The sequence below is a fragment of the Rana temporaria genome, chromosome 3 (genome assembly GCF_905171775.1).
Source record: "Rana temporaria chromosome 3, aRanTem1.1, whole genome shotgun sequence".
Classification (NCBI taxonomy): Eukaryota; Metazoa; Chordata; class Amphibia; order Anura; family Ranidae; genus Rana; species Rana temporaria.
The window spans coordinates 140,284,406-140,310,170 of NC_053491.1; the positions used below are offsets into that span (position 1 = coordinate 140,284,406).

A 25,765-nucleotide genomic window follows, 5' to 3' on the forward strand; every position below is an offset into this window, starting at 1 on the left:
TCGTTTTTGCATGTAATTTAATGCCTCTGTGCTGGACAGAGCCATAGAGAGTGACGGTTAGGAAAACGAAACTAGAATCTCCCAGTACTGTGGTGATCAGGAAACAGACAACCAGGAAGTGTACAGAACAGAGCAGAATTACAGCAACATCAGAGCAAAAACGAACAATGAGGACATGAAACCAGGACTGCAATAAGGTAAAGGAAGCTATTTAGCAAAAAAAAGGGTTTAGTGACCCTTGAAGAGTAGTAATACTTTTCAATAGGGTTGTCCCGATACCACTTTTTTAGGACTGAGTACGAGTACTGATACTTTTTTTCAAGTAGTCGCCGATACCGAATACCGAAACTTTTTTTTAAATGTGTCCCCAAATGCAGCGATGTCCCCCCACAGATGCAGCCATGTATCCCCCCATCCAGCCATTGTCTCCCCCCCATCCAGCCATTGTCTCCCCCCCATCCAGCCATTGTCTCCCCCCCATCCAGCCATTGTCTCCCCCCCATGCAGCCATTGTCTCCCCCCCATGCAGCCATTGTCTCCCCCCATGCAGCAATGTCTCCCCCCATGCAGCCATTGTCTCCCCCCATGCAGCCATTGTCTCCCCCCATCCAGCCATTGTCTCCCCCCATCCAGCCATTGTCTCCCCCCATCCAGCCATTGTCTCCCCCCATCCAGCCATTGTCTCCCCCCCCCATGCAGCAATGTATCCCCCCATCCAGCCATTGTCACCCCCCATCCAGCAATGTATCCCCCCATCCAGCCATTGTCTCCCCCCATCCAGCCATTGTCACCCCCCATCCAGCCATTGTCACCCCCCATGCAGCCATTGTCACCCCCCATGCAGCCATTGTCACCCCCCATCCAGCCATTGTCACCCCCCATGCAGCCATTGTCACCCCCCATGCAGCCATTGTCACCCCCCATGCAGCAATGTATCCCCCCATCCAGCCATTGTCACCCCCATCCAGCAATGTATCCCCCCATGCAGCCATTGTCACCCCCCCCATGCAGCAATGTATCCCCCCATCCAGCCATTGTCACCCCCATCCAGCAATGTATCCCCCCATGCAGCCATTGTCACCCCCCCATGCAGCCATTGTCACCCCCCATGCAGCCATGTCTCCCCCCATGCAGCCATTGTCACCCCCCATGCAGCCATTGTCACCCCCCATGCAGCCATTGTCACCCCCCATGCAGCCATTGTCTCCCCCCATGCAGCCATTGTCTCCCCCCATGCAGCCATTGTCTCCCCCCATGCAGCCATTGTCACCCCCCATGCAGCCATTGTCACCCCCCATGCAGCCATTGTCACCCCCCATGCAGCAATGTATCCCCCCATCCAGCCATTGTCACCCCCCATCCAGCAATGTATCCCCCATCCAGCAATGTATCCCCCCATGCAGCCATTGTCACCCCCCATGCAGCCATTGTCACCCCCCATGCAGCAATGTATCCCCCCATCCAGCCATTGTCACCCCCCATTCCAGCAATGTATCCCCCCATGCAGCCATTGTCACCCCCCATGCAGCCGTGTCTCCCCCCATCCAGCCATGTGTGTCTCCCCCCATCCAGCCATGTGTGTCTCCCCCCATCCAGCCATGTGTGTCTCCCCCCATCCAGCCATGTGTGTCTCCCCCCATCCAGCCATGTGTGTCTCCCCCCATATGCAGCCATGTGTGTCTCCCCCCATCCAGCCATGTGTCCCCCCCATATGCAGCCATGTGTGTCTCCCCCCATCCAGCCGTGTGTCCCCCCCATCCAGCCGTGTGTCCCCCCCATATGCAGCCATGGCCCGCTTACCTGCTACCGCCGACTGTGTAAAGTACTACGGCCGACCAGGAACATTACAGCTTTGAATAGCTTTGTAATGATTGGCGCCACGCTGCGTGTATAGACACTCCCCCTCGCTCGGGATTGGACAGTTCACCCGAGCAAGGGGGAGTGTCTATGCGTGGTGCAAATCATTACAGCTATTCAAAGCTGTAATGTTCCCGCCCGTATTACACAGTCAGCGGCGTAACGGCGGCGGATCGCAGCGGCGAATTGCGGCTCCGGTGGCGGCGGTCGTCGGCGGCGGCGCGGGGGGGGGGTTAAGTATTCTATTTGTGTATCGGGGCGGGGTATCGGCGTCTGACTACCGCCGAAAAAACTCGGAATCGGTCCCGATACCGATACTAGTATCGGTATCGGGACAACCCTACTTTTCAATACATGAAATTCTGCAGTCTCTACATCATAAGCCAGCCTCCTGTCTGCTCTTTTAAAGGGTCACTAAAGGAAAACATTTTTTTTGCTGAAATGACTGTTTATTGGGTATAGAGACATTCAAGTTAACTGATTCCTTTTAAAAATGATTAAAAATTGAATTTAATCTATCATATAATGTGCCTCTAGTTTCACTTTCGGTTTTAAAGGTACATACATGAAGTTCCGGGTGAGAGGTGAGTCGGGAAGACTCACAGAACAAAAACAAACAAATCCAGGGCAGTGTTTTGTTTTTAAAATGAATCCGATTGGTTCTGAGGAGTTTTAGACACACAGTAATGACAGCTTAGACCACCGTGAGAAAGCTCCCAGTACCATGGTTATAATGAGCCAGACAACCAGGAAGTGTGGAGATCACAGCAGAATTACAGCTACTTCAAAGCAAAAACGAACAATGAGGACATGAAACCAGTACTGCAGTAAGGTAAAGGAAGCTATTTAGCTAAAAAAAATGTTTCCTTTAGTGACCCTTTAAGGTAGAGCTTTTTTTTTTACTACATAAAGTAAGGGATGCTTATAAACCCTATACATCTTTTTTTTTCTCTCATATTTGTCCCATTGAGGAGACTTCCCTTCGCTTCCTGTACCAAAGCCAAACCAGAAAGTGAGGGGAAATTCATCCATGTTTTTTTATCAGGGCCATCAAACCTAGTGTCCTCATTTTGAAGATCTGTATTCCTGTTCAGGTGACAACTCAAAATTGGGGATTTTACTTTCAATCTTGATAATGGTAAACAGGACAAATAAAGAAGGCGGCTCTCCTCAACAGTAATAAAAGGTTGACCGGTGTTCCCAAAAAATGTTTTTTATAAAAGAAATGTTGCCTTTAAACTTACTTTAAAGCGAATCTTCACCCTCAGTGAAGACCTTCCTCTATTTCACTATCCCCTCCCCTGCTGGGAAAGGGATTTTTTTTATCCATTAATAAAGTTTGGCCCTGCCCCCTTGAACTTAATTTGCCTAGGCAAATGTCCTGCAGGATCCTCCCTTTGACTCCTGGGATATGCACATCACATATTCCAGGAGGCATATCGCTACATTCAGAAAGGAGGAAGGGCGTGGGCATAGCGTCGCATAATCCGAAGGTACGCTGGCAGCGTGGGACAGAGGGTGGCAGAGTACAAAAGGGTCCAAGAGGGACTGGATCCTATGGGTGAGTATCAGAAATGTGCCACCCGAAAAGCAGGGGGCGAGAGGCAGCCGACGATGCTCTTTAAAATGGTAGTGAAGCCGAATACTAAACTACTCTTAAAAACAATGCCTCCCCCCTACCTATCCTGCATACAATGCATATAAAGGAGAAAAAAAAGAATTGTATGCTTATTTTTTTTAATCTGGTCGCATATAGTTACAGAGTTGGTAAGGCTGAATAAATACACTAGTCCATCCAGTTCAACGTGTGTGTTCATGATGTGTTCGTGTGTGTGTGTGTGTGTGTGTGTGCGCACACACACACGTCAAAAATATTTTCCCATATCCTTGTATACGGTGTTCACCAAGATGCCCATCCAAGATTTTTTTTTAAAACTACCAATACTTCCTGCTAGCACCACCGATTGTGGAAGTGAATTCCACATCCTTACTGCCCTGACAGTGAACCCCCCCCCCCCCCAGGCTGCTTAAGGTTAAACCGCTTTTCCTCCAATTTCAAATGGATCTATTTTATACATGCTATGCAAGATAGGTAGAAGGTGGGATGGAATGTTTTTAGACTTTTTCCCCACTTTAACCACTTCCATACTAGGCATATTCTGTCACTCCTATCGTACATGTACAAATCATAATGTGTTTGCCAGAAAATTACTCAGAACCCCCAAACATTATATATGTTTTTTTTTTAGCAGAGACCCTGGGGAATAAAATGGCGGTCATTGCAACTTTTTATGTCGCACAGTATTTGCGCAACAATTGTTCAAACACGTTTAAAAACAAAACAAAATAAAAAAAAACAATAAAGTTAGCCCAATTTTTTTGTATACTGTGAAAGATGATGTTACACCAAGTAAATAGATACCCAACATGTCACACCTTAAAATTGTGCACACTTGTGGAATGGCGCCAAACTTTGGTACTTAAAACACTACATAGGCGATGCTTTAATTTTTTTTTACAGGTTACCAGATTAGAGTTACAGAAGAGCTCTAGTGCTAGATAACGCACGTGTGCGATTTGAATGCCGTTTACATATGCAGTAGCGACTTACAAATGCATTCGCTTCTGTGTGCGAGCACGGGGACGAGGACGCTTTAAATTCTCTTTAAAAAAATAAAAAATAAAATGAATCACGTTTATTCCTATTACAAGGAATGTAAACATCCCTTGTAATAGGAATAGTGCTTGACAGGTCCTCTTTATGGAGAGATTTGGGGTCTATAAGCAGGGCTCAACAAAATCCGGGCGCCAGGTCGCAATTGCGACAAGAAATTGTGACCTGGCGCCCGCTGGTAATTGAGGCCACGGCTTTGTGGGGAAGAAAAAATGTTTGCGCAGCGGTCTTACAAGCACACTTTTTTGGGGGGAAAATACACTTTTTTATAAAAAAAAAAAAAAAATTTATATTGTGAAAGATAATGTTACACCGAGTAAATTGATACCCAACATGTCACGCTTCAAAATTGCGTCCGCTCGTGGAATGCCGACAAACTTTTACCCTTTAAAATCTCCATAGGCGACGTTTAAAAAATTCTACAGGTTGCATGTTTGGAGTTACAGAGGAGGTCTAAAGCAAGAATTATTTCTCTCGCTCCAACGATCGCAGCGATACCTCACATGTGTGGTTTGAATACCGTTTACATATGCGGGCGCTGCTCACGTATGTGTTCGCTTCTGCGTGCGAGCTCGTCGGGACGGGGCGCGTTTTCTGGCTCCTAACTTTTTTAGCTTGCTCCTAGATTCCAAGCAAATTTGTCAAACCGGCTATAAGACCCCACAACCCTCCATCAGGGTGGAAAAATGGAGATAAAAAAAAAAAAAAAAAAAAAAGATCGATCGATCGATCTTTCTTCACAGCCAAGTTCCCGGTTTTCTTTACTTCCACTGGCCGAATGTGATGACAGAGAAAAGTTTTTTTTTTATTATTATTATTATTAAATGAGCCTCTGTTTAACCCCTTATTAACCCTTTAATTTACTCTACTAGAATTAATTAACTCTTTATTCTCCTTAATTTATAATTTTCCTGATGATTTTTTTTAATTTGTTTACTACTTCTTACCATTTTATAAACTATTATTAATTAAAACTTTGTTTTGTTTGCTTTGTTCGGTAATATTTTTACACCTTTAACATATATTTACACATTTCACATTGAAAAAAAACACAAAAAATAAAAAAAAGTATTTAATGTGTAAATAACTTTCCAATGCTTTGTACCATTGCTGACATGTAAGGCCCCATGCACATGAGACGCTGCTAAACTCGAGTTCAGAGGCATTTGGGCATTTTTTTCAACTGCCCCTGAACACAATTAATGTTATCCTATGTGTCCATGCACACAATCACGTTTTTTGGCGTTTTAAAGCAGTTGGGTTTATGTCCGTTTTTTCAGACGCAAAATTTTGGGTTCAGAAGCGTTTTATTTTTGCGTTTTAAACTTTGGGAGGGTCTACAATGTCTTTGAGATAAGCGCTGACAGCCGCAAACGCGGTAAAACACTGCTAATCACGGCAAAACGCTGTGCAATTTGCGGCAAAAACTGGCGTTTTAAACGCCGGTTTTTGCCTTTGAAAACGTGAGTTTAGAGGTGTTTGTAATTGCTTCTCGTGTGCATGGGGCCTTAACAAAACAGTTTCGGTAGGTATCGGTTATTGGTATGCGCGAGTACTTAAAAAAATAAAAAATAAAATGTAAATGATATCGTTGCATCCCTAGCTTATAAAATCAGACATCAGCCACTCCCACGTCAACACCATGCTTGTTTGGAGTAATTACATGATGTGTTTTCTAGCCTAAAGTGAATTGAGGTATTTTGTAAAATTGCCTGGAACTGTTATTTAAATCATGGTGCACTTATATTTTGCACTGCCTCAAATAAAAGTATGAATTATTTACAGTGGATAATACTGCAAGTACAGCTGGGATATATATAAAGTAATGTGAATGTCACCGGCGCAAAAAAATGTTATATATATGTATAAGTGATCTGCTGCAAGACTGTCTGTGCCTCCAAAAAGGGGGTAAAAAAATATATATATATATATATATATATATATATATATATATATATATATATATATATATATATATATATCTATATATCCAAAAAAAATTTATTGCGCTGATCCAAAACAAATTTGATTGCGATTAAAAAAATGCAATTCATGATATACTATTATGCCACGTACACATGATAGGTTCATCCGATGAAAACGGACCGATGGATTTTTTCATCAGATATCCGATGAAGCTGACTTTAATCAGTCTTGCCTACACACCATCAGTTAAAAATCCGATAGTGTCCAACGCGGTGACGTAAAACACTACAACGTGCTGAGAAAAATGAAGTTCAATGCTTCCGAGCATGCGTCAACTTGATTCTGAGCATGCGTGGATTTTTGACCGATGGATTTCCCCACAGACGATCGTTTTTTTCTATCAGTTTTTTAACCATCAGAAAATTTTAAAACAGGTTCTATTTTTTTTTCACAGATGGGGAAAAAAACTATGGGGCCCACACACGATCGGTTTGTCCGATGAAAACGGTCCATCGGACCCATTTCACCAGATGAACCGATTGTGTGTACAGGGCATGAGGCTGTATACTAAATTATATTCAAAGACTGCAAGTCAGGGGTTGACAAATTTGCTTGGAATCTAGGAGCCAGGTAAAAAAGTTAGGAGCCAGAAAACACGCCCCGTCCCGACGAGCTTGCGCGCAGAAGCGAACACATACGTGAGCAGCGCCCGCATATGTAAACGGTGTTCAAACCACACGTGAGGTATCGCCGCGATTGGTAGAGCGAGAGCAATAATTCTAGTCCTAAACCTTCTCTGTAACTCAAAACATGCAACCTGTAGATTTTTTTTAAACGTCGCCTATGAAGATTTTAAAGGGTAAAAGTTTGTTCCACGAGCGGACGCAATTTTGAAGCGTGACATGTTGGGTATGAATTTACTTGGCGTAACATTATCTTTCATAATATTAAAAAAAATGGGGATAACTTTACTGTTGTCTTATTTTTTAATTTAAAAAAGTGTAATTTTTTCACAAAAAAAAGTGCGCTTGTAAGACCGCTGCGCAAATACTGCGTGACAGAAAGTATTGCAACGATCGCCATTTTATTCTCTAGGGTGTTAGGATAAAAAATATATATAATGTTTGGGGGTTCTAATTAGAGGGAAGAAGATGGCAGTGAAAATAGTGAAAAACAACATTAGAATTGCTGTTTAACTTGTAATGCTTAACTTGTAATACCAACGGCCACCACCAGATGGCCAGATTACCCCCCCTTCCAATTCAAGTCGCCAGGACCCTATTTCTAGTCGCCATGGCGACCTGGCGCCCGGGATTTGTCGAGCCCTGCTGCAAGTAATGTGCTAGATTTAATGCAAAATTGCTAATAAATATACTCAATGGATAAACAATCAGAAAAAAAAAAAATATATATATATAGGCTATGTGTGTATACAAAAGACCATTAGGGTGTGGATGCTGTCAAAATACCTTAGATGTGCAATGTGCAAAACACTAGAAATTTCAATATGAAACAGCAAACAGTTGTCAATATGGGACAGCAAAGAAAAAATCTATTCACAATACATTCCTATAGCAACAAGTCCACTGCTAGTGGTGCTCCTTGTGTGAATAAATACCAAAAATATAAAAAAAACATTTAAATATAAATACTATCAAGATCCCATAGAAAACGTGCAATGTGCAGAAAATGCTTAGAAATTTCAATATGAAACAGCAAAGAAAAATTTAATTCGCAATGCGTTCCAATAGAAAGACCTTAAAGGAGTTATAAATAAAAAAAATGTTTTTGCTGAAATGACTGGTTACAGGGTATAGAGACATAATAGTTAACCGATTCCTTTTAAAAATGATTAAAAATAGATAAAAATCAATCATATAATGTACCTGTAGTTTCGTTTTTGCATGTTGTTTCCTGCTTCTGTGATGTACAGAGCCACAGAGGCAATACAGGGCAGTTATGGTTTGGAAAACGAAACTGATTGGTGCTGAGGGGTTTTAGACACACAGTAATCACACATCCTTGATTAGTGACCACAGAGAGAAATTTCCCAGTACTGTGGTCATCAGGAAACAGACAACCAGGAAGTGTGGAGATCAGAGAAGAATTACAGCAACTTGAGAGCAAAAACGAACATTGAGGACATGAAAACAGCACTGCATTGAGGTAAAGGAAGCGATTAAGATAAAAAAAAAAAATCCTTTACAAACCCTTTAAGGAATCCTTGTGAGAGAGGGAGAAGGAGGACAAATTCAGTGGCTATCAGAAAAGCAATAATTTGAGGCCTTTTATTGTTCGGGGTCTGGTGAGTGTTCAATCTAGCAGTTGGTGATGGTGGGACGTGTTTATCGAGTGGAAGAAACAGTTGCACCTTTAATAATCTATTCTTAAAGGGGAGGTTCACCCTAAAAACGACTTTCCCTTATTACACTGCCCCCCCACATTACAATACGATTATGCCCATTAGTTTTTTTTTTATGCTGTACATACCTTCGTACAGCTATTCACCCGTGGCTTCCGGGTTGCGAGTCCCGCGGGAGTGGGCGTTCCTAACATGGTGGTGATTGACGTTTTGACAAAAAAACGAGCTCCCCCCCATTGCGTAAGCCCCGTCACAATTGGCGAAAGGAGCCGAACAGCGATGCGCAGGCGCAGTATAGCGCCGACTCGCCGTTCGGCTCCTTTCGCCAATCGTGATGCAGCTTACGCAACGGGGGGAGCTCGTTTTTTGTCAAAACGTCAATCACCACCATGTTAGGAACGCCCACTCCCGCGGGACTCGCAACCCGGAAGCCACGGGTGAATAGCTGTACGAAGGTATGTACAGCATCAAAAAAAAAAAACTAATAGGCATAATCGTATTGTAATGTGGGGGGGGCAGTGTAATAAGGGAAAGTCGTTTTTAGGGTGAACCACCCCTTTAATATCCAGTATAAGGAGCACTACCAGCAGTGGACTTTTTTCTATTGGAACGCATTGCGAATTGGATTTTTCTTTGTGGTTTCATATTGAAATTTTTAAGCATTTTCTGCACATTGCACGTTTTTTATGGGATCTTGATAGTATTTATATTTAAATGTTTTTTTATATTTTTGGTATTTATTCACACAAGGAGCACCACTAGCAGTGGACTTGTTGCTATAGGAATGTATTGTGAATTGATTTTTTTCTTTGCTGTTCCATAATGACAACTGTTTGCCGTTTCATATTGAAATTTCTAGTGTTTTGCACATTGCACATCTAAGGTATTCTGACAGCATCCACACCCTAATGGTCTTTTATATATACACATATATACATTTTTCTGATTGTTTATCCATTGATTTTGCATTTAATCTAGCACATTACTTGCAGTCTTTGCACATCATTTAGTATACAGCTGGGATAGTCACACTATGAACTTCATTACTACACAAAACCCACAGCCAGATATCACCTTAGATTGACAAGTACATAGAGAACCACGCTAAGAGGCCAGCCACTCGTGGTACCCGATGATGAAGGGATTATACAGCGCTCTGCGAGGTGGGCAAATAGGATGACAGGTTGAGCCAAATGGATTTATTCGCTATGGCCAGCTATTTGCAGTTAGAAGGTCCCTCCTGTCACTCTGGCATTAATGACAAACTGATCTGTAAAAAATGAAGGCTCTTCCAACTCGGATGACATGAGATGCTGAAAATAGCACCTGGAGGACGAGGATCAGCTGTGAAAACAGTGAATGGAACTACACAAGTAACTATGAGAACGTACAAATACTGGACCTCATTTATGGCAGGGTCTGACAGCTGTCTGTGTAACTTATAGTCACAAAGATTACTTTTTATACCTTCAGTGCAATGTCAAACAATGAAAAGGATAATGTGGTTGTATTGGGCAGTTTGATAAATGACTCGTATGAAACAATTCTCCCACCACAAATCATCAATGTGTTCTACTGTTACAGAACAACAGCGATCACACAAATGCTGAAAACTTTTAAAACATAAAATGTTATAACAGAGGAGAACAGACTACTAAAAAAAAATGGCAGACTAAATGAAACATAACTGCTTAAAGTGGAGGTTCACTCTAAAAAACTAATTTTTAACATTAGAGGCAGCATAGTAAGGGCATATACTTTCAGCAGGTTTTTTTTTCTACGTACTTATCTTTATATTCTGATTTGGTCCAGGGCTTCCGCGTTCTGATGACTCTGGGACTGGGCGTTCCTATCCCTGCCTCAGGGTTCCGATGACTGCGGGACTGGGCGTTCCTATCCTTCGGTTCGATGATTGACGGCTTGTTAAACAGGTGACCTGTCACACAACGCGCGTCACCAGATTTCCGGAAATAGCCGAGCTGCGAGTCGGCACTATACGGCGCCTGCGCCCGCCGTGTAGAGCTGACTGCGCAGGCGCCGTATAGTGCCGATGCAGTGTCACATTCCGCTCCTTATCACAGAATGCTGCGGAAGTGACATTTTTTCGCCGCCATCTTGCTACACCCCACACTCCTGGACAGTAATGATAGAGTGAGAAGGGGGCAAGCGGACATCTTGTTACACCCACCGGAGTTTTAGATTTGAGACTTATTTTCAACACAAAAACGGAGCTTATATGCTTAAAGACAGTATTTGGAAATCCGACGGACTGTTTAAATGTTGAAAGCAGCAGCAAACCTGATGACCTTACATGTTTGCTCATGGGACAACACACCTCTGATTTCCACATTTAACATCTAAACAGTCTGTCGGATTTAAAAACACTGTATTTAAGCATATAAGCTCCGTTTTGTGTTGAAAATAAGTGTGAAATCTAAAACTCAAATGGGTGTAACAAGATGTCCGCTTGCCCCCTTCACACTCTGTGGGGTGTAGCAAGATGGCGGCGACGGAACGTGACTTTCGGAGCATTCTGTGATGGGGAGCAGAATGTGACAACACACCGACTTGCAGCTCGGCTATTTCCCAACATCTGGTGACGCGCGTTGTGCGACAGGTCACCTGTTTCACAAGGCGTCAATCATCGAACGGAAGGATAGGAACGCCCAGTCCCGCAGTCATCGGAACCCGGAAGCCCTGGACAAAAACAGAATATAAAGGTATGTATGGAGAAAAAAAAAACGCCGAAAGTAAATGCACTTACTGTGCTGGCTCTGCTAGATGTAATATTACATTTTTTTTTTGGGTGAACCCCCGCTTTAAGGACCCTTTCACACAAGCTTTCCAATCAAGTCCACTTGTCAGTTTTTCCAGCGGACCCGATAGGACGCTTGGCGGACTTCAGCGATGACTGCTGACACCCGATGCTATCCGATCCGATCTTGCCTGTCAAATCCAGATGGATGGTGGTCCTATTTTTCATCCGCCTGATGGATCGGTTTGGATTGGATCAAATGAAAACAGACAGGCAGCACGTTTTCATGCAATCTCCCCATAGAGGAGAGTGGGACTCTGACAGGTCCTGTCTCAGCACAGTGAGCGGAGATGGACCTGTCATGCACCTGCTCAGCGGGGAACAGCAGATCGATCCCTGCCAAGGCAAGTGGAGTCCATCAAACGTATCCGCCCAGTGTGAAAGGACCCGAAGTCCAAACGTATTTAAAAAAAAGCTAGCAGCAGGCTGTGCTTAAAGTGGAATTATGGGCTTAAAGGGTTTGTAAAGGAAATATTTTTTTTATCTTAATAGCTTCCTTTACCTTAATGCAGTGCTGTTTTCATGTCCTCAGTGTTCGTTTTTGCTCTCAAGTTGCTGTAATTCTTCTCTGATCTCCACACTTCCTGGTTGTCTGTTTCCTGATAACCACAGTTACTGGGAGCTTTCTCTCTGTGGTCACTAATCAAGGAGGTGTGATTACTGTGTGTCTAAAACCCCTCAGCACCAATCAGTTTCGTTTTCCAAACCATCACTGCCCTGTATTGGCTCTGTACACCACAGAAGCAGGAAACATGCAAAAATGAAACAAGAAACTGCAGGTACATTATATGATTGATTTTTATCTATTTTTAATCATTTTAAAAGGAATCAGCTAACTATTATGTCTCTATACCCTGTAAAGGGCAAAAAACATTTGTTTTCCTTTAAAACTCCTTTACGGTCCCCTACCCCCTCCTTCTAAGACCTATGCTTACTAACCAGTGTTCTATATACTTACCTATTTTCAGCCTGCTCCAGTCCAACCACATAATCTCCTGTGTCTGCCAGCAGCGCTGCAGGGGAGAAGGAGGGAGCGTTCCGACAACAGCTAGTAAAGCCTGAAGTGGTGACATCACTCATAGGCTTCAATGACCCATCTATTGTTGGCGTTCCCTCCTCTCTCTTGAAGCCAAGCTGGCGGACACAGGAGACTAGGACAGGCTGAAAATAGGTAAGTATACAGATCCTTTTTACACGGGTTAGTAAGCATAGGTGTTAAGAGGGTGTAGAGGACAGTTTTAAGAGTAGTTCGGGTTAAGACCAGAATTCCACTTTAAGTTTGTAACTGCCTGCTTCCATGCACACAGCACTGCCAGCCTCCTTGAGATGCCACTGGAAAAACTATATTCTGGGAATAGGAAACACATGCACACTCGCCTCCACCTACCACAATGCAGTGTGCAAATCCTGCAAAAACCTATCGCCAGACCCAAGCACCATCAAATAGGGGCTACCTAGTCATATGCAAATACTGATTGCCTATATTCACGTATAGGTATTTATGCAATGGTAGGGGCAGATAGCTTAGTGTCCTGGTGCCTAACTGGCAGACTGAGGTCCACACATAGCCCTTCAATGGTAATGGAAGTCTATAATAACAGTGATCCAACAGTCTCTGTCTTCTGTAGTGCATCTACAACCATCCCTGTTGCATGTCTGCAGTCTCTGATCAACTCCTCTATTATGTCTGAAGTCTCTTATAGTATTCTGTCAAATACGTATTATTTGTGGCCCTTGGGAGGTGTCGGGGGTCATAGTTGAGGCCATCTACACTTTGTAAGTTGACAACCACTGCCCTAGAGTGTCTGTTGTACAATGAATGTGTTACTTTGTTTGGTATGCGTAAATTATGGGTTCAAACTGCTAGAAAGTAACATTTGAAAACCCAATTCTATCTACCGATTACCTGTAAGATTAATTTCTTATTTTAAATATAGCATGCAATTTTCACAGCATGTTCAAATTGGCACAAGTGTAATGCCTTCAACCATTTACTAGGAATGAATTCAGTTTTCACTTGAAAACGTATTAGAGATTTCCCAGACTACAGAATGACTGTGCTAAATGGTATACTGATAGAACATCACATCAATTATTGACAAATAGAATGGTATATTAAATATGGCTTCAAAATTGCCTTTAACGTGTTAATAAATAGTTATGACCATTGCTAGTCTGATCATGCAGCAACCCCATGCTTATGGGCAACAGCTGGTGCTCCTACAACTAGGGGAACACACCCCCCTCAGTGGCACAATTCCGATTGTTTCCTCATAAATAAACTGGCAATACCGAAGTGACCACAGGCTTCACTCCAATCTGCCTTTACAAAATAAGCATGCATACTTGGCCAGGCCAAGAATGCAAGGTCGCGGAGGCCCCAGCATACACACTATATATATATATATATATATATATAACCTTGAAGTGATATTAAAGTCTTGTTTTTGTTTAAAAATAAAAAACATGTTACACTTACCTGCACTGTGTAATGGTTTTGCACAGAATAGTTCAGATCCTCCCTATCTTGGGTCTCCCTATCTTGGGTCTCCCATCGGCGCTCCTGGCTCTTCCCTCCTGCTCCCACAGCAAGCAGCTAACTATGGGGGCACCAGAGCCGCTGCTCTGCGCGTCTATTCATACACAAAGCCGGGTCTCAGCCCCACCCCCTCGTCTTCTCATTGGCTCGCTGAATTTGATTGATAACAGCAGGAGCCAATCGAGAGGGAGAGTCCTAGACAGCCGAGGTTCTCCCGCACATCGCTTGATCGAGATGGGACTCAGGTAAGTATTGGGGGGGGCTGATGCACACTGAAGGTTTTTTATCCTAATGCAAAGAATGCATCAAGATAAAAAAAAAAACTTCTGCCTTTACAACCACGTTAAAGCCGGATATGCACAGGCCGAATGTCGGGAGATAACCATTTAAAAAAATAAATTAAAAAAATGACCAACATTCGGCCTGTGGCGTGATAAGTACAGTGGCTCCAACCGAAGAGGTTAGTTTGTTTTCAGGAAAAAGAAATGTTAGTGTGTACCAGGCTTAAAGTGAATGTAGTCTTTTTTTTTTTGTTAAAAATAATAAACATGTTATATTTACCTGCACTGTGCAGCCCAGATTTTCCTCTTCTCTGGTCCCACGCCATTGCTTCTGGCTCCTCCCTCCTGATAAGTGTCCCCACAGCAAGTAGGTTGCTATGGGGCAGTGTTTCTCAATTCCAGTCCTCAGGCCCCCCCAACAGGTCAGGTTTTCAGGATTTCCCTCAGATGAAAAGGCTGTGGTGATTACTAAGGCAGTGAAACTGATCAAATCACCTGTGCAAAATAATGGAAATCCTGAAAACCTGACCTGTTGGGGGGGCCTGAGGACTGGAATTGAGAAACACTGCTATGGGGGCACCCGAGCCGAGCTGCAGCTCCATGTATCTATTCATCCCCTTTCTCTCCTCATTGGCTGGCTGACGTTAATTGACAGCAACGGGAGCCAATGATGCCGCGCTGCTGTCTCAGCCAATGAGAAGGTGAGTCCCGGTCAGCCGAGACAATCCTACAACACCACTGGATAGAGAGGGGGCTCAGGTAAGTATGAGGGGGGCTGCTACACACAGAAGGCATTTTATCCTAATGCATAGAATGCATTAAGATAAAAAACACTTCTACCTTTACAATCACTTTAAGCCTGGTACACACAGGCTGAATATCAGTCCATGTGTACAGCAGCTTGTCCGGCTTCTGTCAAGTGGACATGTTGGAAAAACAGTCGATCGGCATCCGATCAGCGTGCAAGACAAATGACATTGCATAGTTTAGTACAGCGAGCTCTTCGCAAGCTCCTCAGTTTTTTTTTGTTCAGCCCACAGGGTTGAATGGAAAATAAAAACTGTCAGTATGTACCGGACTTTAGTTGGGTTACAAATAAAAGATAAAAAAGGCAGATTAGATTAAAATTATACAGACAGAAAAACACATAAATCTTGCCCTTTGTGGCTGTTATCTTTGTAATCTTTTACATCAAAAGGTGAATTATTTCCTGTTACTAAAGGCTAGTGTAACAAAAAAAAAAAAAACATCTTGCAGAGATATGGGAGATACTATGATTACACTGCTACTGTTACAAGCAACGCATGTGGCAAAGGAAAATCCCTTTAGAGATGAAAATAGCAAAGCGTTTGTCTCTTCCCAGTCAAAGGTGCTGTCCCTGGGCATCAGGATGTGCCAAGGTAGCAGCTTGAAAGATTTAAACTAGTCCCCAACAAAGTCTGTAGGTCTCAGCTACTAAAAACAGGGCCAGATATATATATAACTAATGCTACATTTAGAAATGAACATTTTCAATATGTTCACAGTTTAGAGGGAGAGTGCTTCAAGAGCTCACATCCGTAAATAGGAAGGATGGAGAAATAAAGGACAGATGGAATGGCAGATACGAAATGTAAAGAGCAGCGAGATGAACCAACAAGTGGCTTTAGTACCACATGTTGGTCTGTTCACATCTTCTGAATGAAAGTCAGCCGCTAAAAAAGTGTAGCTGCGGACAATTAATAAACAGACACTTGCCTGTCCCACGGTCTAGCGATGGGGCCGCCCAAGGCCTCGCTGCTCTTCCTCTCCTCCCCGCCAGCATTGCAAGTGTGGGCACCGCTGTGACAGCTTGCGGCTTCACAGCCGGGTGCGCACTGCGTATGTGCGAGTCCCACTGCGCCTTCTCAGTGGCCGGGCAATCTTCTGTCATGTCATGTCCCAGAAGATTGCAGGGAGGGGGAAAGGAGGTGGCAAAAGCAGAAGTGGGAGCAGGGTACCTGGCAAAACAAGGTACCCCCCCCCCAAAAAAAAAAAAATTACATGCCATGTACGGGTGTCATGTGGCATGCAGGGGGGGGGGGGTGGGAATGGTGAGGAGTGCTTGAGAAAGTTCCACTTTTGGGTGCATCTCCGCTTGAAAACCTCTGGAATGAAAAAGATACAGAGCATATCCCTCTATAACAGTGGTTCTCAACCTGGGGGTCGGGACCCCCTTGGGGGTCGAATGACGATTTGCCAGGGGTCACCAAATGCTGGGCTGTTTGTGAAGCCCGCACCGTTCTCCCGTCCATTCAGTTCACGGCATGGGTGGGGGACAGAGAATAGAGGTCAGCTGACTGGTGAGGAATGTGAAGTGGGAGGGGCTGTAGGAGACCCCATCTCCTGATTTTGGCATCGGTGTCACTGCTATGAGATGCCACAAAGTCGGAGACACAGTGAGTAACCCTACCCGTGATTAAAGTTGCCATTAAAAGTCCCCACTACATTTCTCAGATTAGCAGACAACCTTGATCAAGAGCAACTAAGTTGGCTGATTAGAACTCCCCCCAGCACTGCCACTCATCCCAACTCTGTGCCAGCAATGCCACTAATCCCCCCTCCCCCACCAAGGAGTAAAAAAAAAGGAATAAAAATAGAGAATACATGGAAGGGAGAGGAAAAGAGGGGGAGGAACAAAGAAAAAGGGGAAGGAAGAATAAGAGATAAGAGACAGAACAAGAAAGACGGCTAGAGCGAGGGATGGGGGGGAAAAAGGCAAGAAATTAAGATAGAGAGGGTTTCAATACTGTATGAGTGGAAGGGACTCAGGGAGCGCTAAATGTCCGTGGGCTGGGGGGGGGGGGGGGCGCAAATTACTTGTCTTGCCTTGGGTGCTGTCAACCCATGCTCCGAAAATTATTTTACTGTTAGGGGTCACCATAACTTGTGAAATGTTGTCAAGGGGTCACGGCACTAGAAAAGTTGAGAACCACTGCTCTATAAGGTGTACTAGCCTTATTCCAAAATACAGAGTGTGACTTCTATCTTTCTTCTGAAATATGCATTAGTGACCTATTCCAACACCACAGAATGCTGGGATGGGGGGGGGGGGGGTGTGACAGGATACTTGTCTTTGACAGGTATCATTTCCCTATTCTGGGAGCCTCAGCCGTGGATATTGACGTCATGGCTGGGGCTCCCTCCTCCTCCTTCCTCTGTCGCAGGGCCAGTAGGAGAGAGGAGCGGGCCTTGTGCATGCACAGTAGGGTTCCCGGCATGAAGCCGAAAGGCTACACTGCTGGGTACCCTTACCCGCAATGGCAGCACCCCACAGCTGATGGAAACATCAGCTGCGGTGCCGACATCGCTGGACTCCAGGACAGGTAAGTGTTCTATTAGTAAAAGCCAGCAGCCGCAGTATGTGTAGCTGCTGGTATTACTTTTTTTTTTTTTAGGTGGACCTCGGCTTTAATGTCGAATTAAAGTATAACTAAAAGGCAAACTTTTTTTAGTTTTGGATAGGTTTTAGTTTTGGAGTGAAGAGGTATTCGAACACGTTTTATCAGAAGTAGTGCAGGGACAACTTTGAAGTCGCTGTGAATTGAAGAAGATGCACAGATATTAATGGTACTCATTGGAAATCATGGGGGTACGACTTGTCATGCGACTTTGCAGTCCCAAGTTGCCCTGCGAAAAGGGGCCCAAGGAGAAAGTTGGTGTGCAATAAGCCCCATCGTTGGTATCTGTGGCAACTAGCAAAACTCCCCAGTGTCATCAGTGGATGCAATAACAACCCCCTCAGCATTGGTGTTGGCTGTCACAATAATAACTCCTAACATTGATCTAAGGGACCGCAAAAATATTAACCCCCAACACAGGTGTCAGAGACCACAATAATGATGCCCAACATTGGCGTATGATGCCCAACATCATTAACCCCCAGAATTGGTGTCAGTAATAACCCATGGCAATAGGGTCAGCTTACAGAATAATAAATCACACATTGATGCCAAGTTGCAATGCTATTAACACCCCCCACCACCACTGATGGGTAGTGGCAGTGTGCCCGTGCTGCCTTCTCACTCCCCAAGGGCAGGAGATAACTCTACCTCACAGTATAGTCTATTTCAGTGCTGAGAGCTGGAACGCAAGCAAGCTTTTCATGGCCTAGCACCCAATTGCCTCTCTTACGCCCATCTGGTGGTGAACCCAGCCCAACACATGGTGCCATGAGAGCCAGGCAGCCCACATATTGGCCACCAGAGCTCTAGAATATAACCCCCCCCATGGATGTATAAAAAGAACCAGTGCCTATCAATCATTGGTTGGTATTTTGAGAGAAGGATCCTAATTTTTAAGGACACATAGTGCTGAAAAGCATGCAGGCCCTTATCAGCATAGGACTGCTTTAGTCATGGGCAAATCCGCCCATAAGCCTGGCGTTTTAAGCTATTATTAATGGGAAGGGGTGCTATGCTGAATATTAAACAAAATACACAGGATGAACGATTGGTCACTCAGCAAATATTGTACTTTTAAAGCCTAGTACTTGCCTAAAATGAATGGTAAACTCAATTTAAAGTAGCCTGTATAATGTAATTTTTTTAAGGTGTAGGACCCAGGGCTGTCATCCTGTCTTCATCAGCTATCATCCTTCACCTAGCAAGTCAAAAAGCTACATAAGTATACAGGACAGAAGCTTAGATTTTTCAGATTTCACTGGCTGCATGCTTATTATGGCTGACTAGTTATAGGATCAGAACAGCAGCTGCCAAGTTTGTACCTTTGAAAACGATATCTGCAATGACAGCTGCAATCCTTCCTATGCTTACAGCAGGGGTCTCAAACTCAAATTACCTGAGGGCCACAAGACAAGTTTTCATATGCCATGGGGGGCCGCATGCAAACTTTCAAACTTCAAAAACAACAGTACTGGTGTCAGCGAACACATTATTAACCCCCAGCACTGGTGTTAGCGAGCGCATTATTACCACCAGCACTGGTGTCAGCGAGCGCATTATTACCACCTGCACTGGTGTAAGTCAGGGTTTGACAAATTTGCTTGGAATCTAGGAGCCAGCTACGCACCCCGTCCCGACGAGCTTGCGCGCAGAAGCGTACACATACGTGAGCAGCGCCCGCATATGTAAACGGTGTTCAAACCACACATGTGAGGTATCGCCGCGATTGGTAGAGTGAGAGCAATAATTCAAGCTCCTCTGTAACTTAAAACATGCAACCTGTAGATTTTTTTAAACGTCGCCTATGAAGATTTTAAAGGGTAAAAAAGTTTGTCGGCATTCCACAAGCGGACACAATTTTGAAGCGTGACATGTTGGGTATGAATTTACTCGGCGTAACATTATCTTTCATAATATTAAAAAAAATGGGGATAACTTTACTGTTGTCTTATTTTTTAATTAAAAAAAGTGTAATTTTTTCCCAAAAAAGTGCGCTTGTAAGACCGCTGCGCAAATACGGCGTAACAGAAAGTATTGCAATGATCGCTATTTTATTCTCTAGGGTGTTAGGATAAAAAATATATATAATGTTTGGGGGTTCTAATTAGAGGGAAGAATATGGCAGTGAAAATAGTGTAAAATGACATTAGAATTGCTGTTTAACTTGTAATGCTTAACTTGTGATACCAACGGCCACCACCAGATGGCGCCAGCTCACATCTGGTGGTAATAACTTGTAATACCAACGGCTCACCACCAGATGGCACCAGCTCAAAAAAAAAAAAAAAAAATTTTTTTTTTTTTTTTGCTCCCCTCACTTCCACCCTGCCTGAGGGCCATTTATAACTGGTCCGCGGGCTGCAAATGGCCCGCGGGCCGGTACTTTGAGACCACTGGCTTACAGGCTCTCTAAGTATCACTTGTAACTTTTACTCTGCGTTGCATGCACCTTTTTTCTGACTTTTAATGACTTACATGAAGTCATTCATTGTCATACAATATTAAGCAATAACCAAGTAGCCACTCCAGTATGTTTAAATGCAATTAAAATGCACCAGGCCTTTAGTGTAAGAAAAAAACCTGAATGCAATACTATTTTCTTTCTATTATATTCTTGTGATGTTCTACTTCCCAATGGGCATGGTCTTCCCAATCTACAGCCAAAGGGCTTTTTTAAATGCAGAAGTGTTCCCCCGTTTATACTCCCATTTCTAGAAGTGTAATAAAAAAGTGTTAAATTAATTGTAGGACATTCTAAAAAAAAAAAAAAGAAAAGAAAAATGTTCACAACTGATAAAGATTTGAAAACGATTTTCTGGATTAAAGAGGAACTGCAATCTGCTCACATAATTTGTAATAAAAACATCTTTGCCATTCTGAAGCTTCGCTCCAAACACTTTGCATATTATTTTATATACCGTATATACTGTGATTCTGTACTTTCCAAATATGCTGCAGAAATCTCCCTCCACATAGTCCAGGTGCAATCATTTTAACTGTGGGCAACTGAAGCTGCTGTCTGTTCACTTCCTGGAATTATACAGACACACAGCGTCACACCTCCAGCTCTGATTGGCCCTCTTATGACTTGCTCCCTCCCTTCCTGGCAAACTCTCACCACAGAGAGAGAGAGAGCTGCGCATTATGTCATAAGCCTAGGCTTTTTTACAGACAAGAAACAGGAAGTGGGCTGTATAATGTATTTACTGGCAGAATAAAAATGTAGAAGATTTAATAGATGGAAAGATGAAAAAAAGTTTTAACCTTTAACCACTTAAGGACCGCCGCCAGTAGATATACGTTGGCAGAATGGCACGTACAGACACATTCACGTACCTGTACATGTCTGCCTTCTCGTGGGTCGGAGGTCCCGACCCACAAGGTACTGGCAGGGATCCGTTCTGCTGTGGGAGCAATCAGGGATGAGGGGGCGGCCATTGGTTTCTGGACATCCCCTCGCGATCGCTTCCAGAGAATCACCTGCTTCCTCTGCCTGTGTAATGTAAACACAGGCAACGGAAGTGATGTCACGCTCCACGAGGCAGTCTTTTTGACCGGAGCTCGTGGAAAGTAAAGACATCTCACGTGAGTTTCACCAACACAACACTAACACCAGTACACATAGGCACACAATCCACCCGCCAGGTCACCCCCCCCCTCCGCCCCCAGTCACTGATTGCAGTGATCATTTACCTTCTGATCACTGCATTGAGTGTCATTTGAGACTGTAAAAAGTGTTAGAAACATTAGCTTTAGGCCCCTTTAGGTCCAGGGTAGCCCCCTACTCCCCCCCTAATAAAGGTTTAACCCCTTGATCGCCCCCCCCCCAGTTAACCCTTTCACCCCCTATCACCAGTGTCACTAAGCGATTTTTTTCCCGATCAATGTATTAGTGTCGCTGGTGCCGCTAGTTATTTTTTTTGGTTTGCCGCCAGGATTTTATAGCGTCAGGTACCCCAAATATTTACTAATAAAGGTTTTAACCCTCCGATCGCCCCTAGAGTTAACCCTTTCACCAGTGATCACCGTATAAGTGTCACTGGTGACGCTGGTTAGCCAGTTGGTTATTTAGGTTTTTATATAGTGTCAGGTACCCCATATATGACCCAATAAAGGTTTTAACCCCCCGATTGCCCCCTAGTTAACCCTTTCATCAGTGATCACTGGTCAAGTGTTATGGGTGACGCTGGTTAGTTTGCGGTTTATAGCATCAGGGCACCCGCCGTATATAACCCAATAAAGGTTTAACCCCCTGATCGCCTAGCGGGTCACATCAATTAAATTTTAGCGTCAGTCAGGGTCTGCGTCGGACCCAGGCAGCGTTAGGTTAGTGCCAGCAACGCTTGCACCCACGCGCAAAGCATACACCCCCCTTAGTGGTATATTATCTTAACAGGTCAATATCTGATCAGATCTATACTAGCGTATCCAGCAGTTTAGAGTTCCCAAAAACGCATTGTTAGCGGGATCAGCCCAGATACCTGCTAGCACCTGCGTTTCACCCCTCCGACACAACACACATAACTGCAGCGTTTGCAGAGACAGGCCTGATCCCTGAGATCGCTAACAGTTTTATTTTTTTTAAGCGTTTTCTACATTTGCAGACAGATCAGGTGCTTTTTTACCTGTGAATCCTTACTGGTGTACCACTAAATTTAGAGCCCAAAATGGCAAATCGAATGTACACTAGTAAAGAGGCCTACGAGTTTCTGAGCCTGACAGATAGTGAAGAGAAGGTCACGCATCTGTCAGATTCTGGCTCAGAATACATCCCCGTAGAAGACAGCGGCTCCATGTCAGATAGCTTTGTCGATGAAGTTGTGGTCCCTACTAAGGGCAGGCGTACCCGACCCCATTCTGATGTTGAAGCGCAAGAACCGCAGGATCCTCGTATGGAGCAGAGAGCCACTGGCACCGCTATTACTTCTGGTGAACTGGCAAGCACCAGCGGCCTAGTACACCCTGGTCGTTCATTCAGCACGGCAGTATCACGTGGTGAGTCCCATAAGTGCAGTTCAAGCTGGCGAGGTGGCAAGCACAAGTAGTGTCCCGCTGCCACCAAGAAGAAGAATACAAATACAGGCCCTTCCTGCAGAATTTGCCTATCCTGATTGGGTCCCCACCACTTCTGCAGAACCCGTACTTCACCCATTAACTGGCCAACCTGGTATTCAGGTGGAAACAGCTGATTTTACACCACTTGATTTTTATTTGCCGTTTTTCACTGAAGATCTCTATAGATGTATTGTGGACCAGAGTAATTTATATGCTGGTAATTTCATCCCCGCTAATCCCCAGTCCCTCCTTGCCAGAGAATTGAAACCACTTACGGTTTCTGAATTTAAAACCTTTCTGGGCCTTTGCCTCAACATGAGCATACATCAATTTCCCAAGTTGCGGACGTAGAAGAAGAGCGACATTTTAAAAAAAAGCAATATTTTTTACTTTTTGCTGTAATAAACATCCCCGACCAATATATTAGAGGTAGACCGATATATCGGTCGGCCGATATATGGCCGTTTTTGTGAAATCGGCATCGGCCGATTTTTGTGAAAGAATCGGCCGATTTGCGGCTAAAGTGTCCGGCCTGCATGGCCGCCTGCCCTGCAGTACTGACCCCGCTCCCATGTATCCGATTCCTCCTATCTGCACGGCCACCACAGAAGGGATATAGATTTCACTGGCATCACGCCGTCTGCCGTGCCCCACCCCCTCAGTGTGCTGTATTAGGGACAGGGAGAAACAATCATTGGCTTACAACTGCCGCCTGACTAATGTAACTCCCCCCAGCAGGAATGTCTTCCTTCCCTGCTGAGGCGGAACCTGCTGGCATTACACCAAGTTCTAAACAATGATTGGCTGATCCGCTCATCAGCATGCACCTAGCCTATTAGGTGCATGCAGATAGAATTGGATTATGATACCAGCATGTATGGAGGGTAAATTGCCCAAATTATGTGCTACTGTGCCCCCCTGCAGAATTTATTTAAACTCCTTTTAAAAGGGAAACCTGGCTGAGGCTGGCATTGTGAAGATGGATGAGGATGACTCTGGGTGGATATGAGAGTTACATTGTGGAGATCCTCTTCACAATGTAACTCTCATCCCCTCACAGAGTCATCCTCATCCATCTTCACAATGCAACACAATCATCTTCATCCCCACCCAGCACCATCCACCCCACTACAACGCATTTCCTGCACCATCCATCCCTTTCCACAACACATCCCCACCCATGCCCAGCACCATCAATCCCTCTCCACAACTCATCACCACAACGCATCCCCACCCACGTCCAGCACCATCCATCCCTCTCCACAACGCATTCCCATCCACCCCTCTCCACAACTCATCACCACAACGCATCCCCACCCACACCCAGCACCATCCATCCCACTCCACAATGCATCCCCACCCACCCCTCTCCACAATGCATCCCCACCCATGCCCAGCACCACCCACCCCTCTCCACAACGCATCCCCACCCACACCCAGCACCATCCATCCCTTTCCACAACCCATCCCCACCCACGCCCAGCACCATCCATCCCTCTCCACAATGCATCCCCACCCACCCCTCTCCACAATGCATCCCCACCCATGCCCAGTGTATTTTTTTTCTTTTTTAATAATTGAGGTGGCACTGATGGACACTGATAGGCTACACTGGTGAGCTGCATTGGTGGGCACTGATGGACACCGATAGGCTGCACTCCACCTCTCCACCCTAAACAATAACCTCCTCCCCAACCTAGATTTTCTGATATAATGAAAAAAAAAAAATCGGCCTAAAATATCGGCTGCAAAAATCGGCCTAAAATATCGGCTGCAAAAATCGGCCTAAAATATCGGCCATCGGCCGCCCCAATTTTGGAATATCGGCATCGGCCAGAGAAAAACCCATATCGGTCGACCTCTACAATATATATAAAAAAACTAAATTTCTTTCTCAATTTAGGCCGATGTGTATTCTTCTACATATTTTTGGTAAAATCGCAAAAAGCGTATATCGATTGGTTTGCGCAAAAGTTATAGCGTCTACAAAATAGTTTTACGGCATTTTTATTAGTAATGTCGGCGATCAGCGATTTTATTGTGACTGCGACATTATGGCGGACACATCAGACACTATTTTGGGACCATTGTCATCTATACAGCAATCAGTGCTATAAAAATGCACGGATTACTGTGTAAATGACACTGGCATTGAAGGGGTTAAACACTAGGGGGCTAGGAAGGGGTTAAATGTGTCCTAGGGAGTGATTCCAACTGTGGGGGGGGGGGGGGCTGAGCTTCAAGTGACACAACAGTGATCACTGCTCCCGACGACAGGGAGCAGTAGATCACCGTCCTGTCACCAGGCAGAACAGGGAAATTCCTTGTTTGCATTTTCCCATTCTGCAGCGCCGTGACATGATCGTGGGCACCCAGCGGACAGAGTCTGCGGGGCCCCGTGGGCACGGGCAGGGAGCCCGCGGCGGATGCGCACCAGCAAATTTTAAGCGAAGTACAGGTACGTTGCTTTGTACAGCCGTGCCATTCTGCCGACGTATATCGGTGTTAATCAGTCGGCAAGTGGTTAATGGACACATTATATTGGTATTTTTCATAGAGAAGCTGAGAGAATACCACGTGTGTATAATGAAAGTGCAGTTATACTTAAATCCATCTGATACAACGTTCACCTCCTTAACTAATTGCTGGAATGCAAAGAATAAATACATAAATAAAGCTAAATGCCCTTTTTTTACTTACGCAAAGCTGTAGTCATGTGATGCTCCAATCGAAACTGTCTCTCCTCTATTTCTGCTGGGTCCATTTTCAGGTGTCTAAGTCACCATTATGCATGACATGAACACTTCCTATTGTCTGTCCAGCGGTGAGGTTCT

The 25,765-nt window shown here is 44.4% G+C and overlaps 1 protein-coding gene across 2 annotated transcripts in view; it reads right to left on the reverse strand.

The window, feature by feature from the left end:
* ATXN7L1 (ataxin 7 like 1) overlaps positions 1-25,765 on the reverse strand; it is a 174,181-nt gene that overhangs the window by 58,163 nt on the left and 90,253 nt on the right. The window lies entirely within an intron of this gene.